The sequence below is a fragment of the Ambystoma mexicanum genome, chromosome 7q, assembly GCF_040938575.1.
Source record: "Ambystoma mexicanum isolate Mex_15411 chromosome 7q, UKY_AmexF1_1, whole genome shotgun sequence".
NCBI lineage: Eukaryota > Metazoa > Chordata > Amphibia > Caudata > Ambystomatidae > Ambystoma > Ambystoma mexicanum.
Window position 1 is genome coordinate 709,967,013 of NC_090941.1, and position 2,124 is coordinate 709,969,136.

A 2,124-nucleotide genomic window follows, 5' to 3' on the forward strand; every position below is an offset into this window, starting at 1 on the left:
ATTCCCAGAGCATCACCACCTTCTTGGAGCCAGACAGTCTGGCTTCCGAACCAAGCACAGCACTGACACGGTCCTACTCAACCTTAAAATACAGTTGGATAGGATTTGAGACACAGGCAACCTAGCTCTCGGCCACTCAGCAGCCTTTGATCTGGTAGATCACGACATACTCTGTCAGCACCACAGGTCCCACTTCCACTTCTCCATGGAAGCCATCACCTGGATCATATCCTTTCTCAGTGATCGTACCTCAAGAGTATCCATAGATAATACTGCTGACCCCATCCCTGCCCCCTTGGTGTCCCCCAAGGCTCCTGCCTCTCCCCCACTTTATACAACACCTACATCAAACCGCTCTTTGACATCCTTGATTCCCTTGGCATCACTTACACAAACTTTGCAGATGTTACTCAAATCCTCGTCCCTATCTCAGGCAGCTATATTGAGGATTCTACCACCATAAAGAATGTTTACAATGCTATACAAAATTGGATGGCCACACACAATCTTTGTCTTAACAATGAGAAAACTGAGTTACTCATTATGGACTCATCCCAGCATCTCAAATCCCTGGACACTCCTACTTCCACATTGATGGTATCACTATCCCAGTTCTCAAACGAGTTAAAACCCTCAGGGTTTGCCGCAACGCCGAGCTAACCATAATGAAGCACATCAACTCCCTTGCCTTCTCAACAGCCTACACTTCCAAGCTCATATCTGTGAGCAGGAAGTTTCTCTCTACCAACAATTGCCTCACTATCAAGAGCCCACATACTCAGTAAGCTTGATTACTGTGATTGTCTTCTTAAAGGCACATCAGCTTCCAATCTCGCCAAGCTCCAACTCCTCCAAAATATAGCATTGCACGCAGCCCTGTGGCTCCGCCGCTCAGACCACATCACAGAAGCATGCCAAGACTCCCACTGGCTACCCATTAAAACCCAAATTAACTTTAAGACCCTATCGATTGCCCCCCGGTGCATCCAACCGAAGCCCCACTCTACCTGAAGACCATCACAAGGAAACAACAGAAACGACTCCTTCGATCTTCCAGCAGTATCTCTCTGTCCACTCCATGCTTCAAACTTGTCATAGCAGGAGGCGCGAGTTTCAGTGTTACCGCGCCCACCCTTTGGAACTCTTTACCACTGACCATTAAGAATGACAAATATGACTAACCGCTCAAAACGTGCTGCACTATGATCAGACCCTACTTTTGGGTGTATACCTTTCCACTGTTATAAATAAAATAAGGGAAGAAAGAAATCCATAAACTAATCACTCCTCTGGGCAGGCCAAATTACTGCTCTGCTATGGTGACCAGATGCCCCAATTTTGCCGTGACTGTCCCCGAATTGGGACCTCTCTCCCCCTTATCCCAAGAGTTTTTTAAAATTAAAAATCTTTCCTGGTTTTAGAGAAAGGGAAGGGGACAACTGACAGTTCCATCACAAAATGATTGAGTATTCATAGTGGGAAACACTTAGAAATCAAACAAGCACCAACATACTTTACATATTTTCCCATTAACCAGATCTCTGACATTGCAGGGTGGGCACAACACCCCAATCTTACAGGTACCCAGGGCCGGCTCGCTTTGTTGGTGCTGCGCTGGCCCCGCTGTATCATAGTGAGTATTGTTTGGATTGTTAGGGGCGTCTGCATCTTTTCTACGGTTGTGGGACTGGGTTGGTAATATCTATTCTCTTATTATCTAGTGTGACACTGGTCAGTTGAGGTTTTGAATGGTTCAGGGTCAGAGTGGTGTTGATGTGGTGTTCTAGTGCTTCTGTCTTGGTGAGCCTGTGTATTCAGTCATTGGTTTCCTCCGGTCATGCCTGTCTTTCCGTTGGTTCTTTAGTTTCTGTGGGGTGAACATCCTTGGGGCTGTCGTTTAGTTGTAGTTTTTGTGTGGTGGGGCATTGTGCTTCCCGCTGTGTAGTAGGAGGACAGTGTGTAGTGATGGAACATTCTGTTTTTCACCCACTGGATTGGGGCTCGTGGTGTAGTGCTTCCTTTCCCTCTCTATTTGTTGTCCTTAGATCTGTTGGGAATGGCTATAGTTTAAGGTCATGGTCCTCTTGATGATTCGTCCTGCTGTTTCTGTCTTTGTCTTGCTAT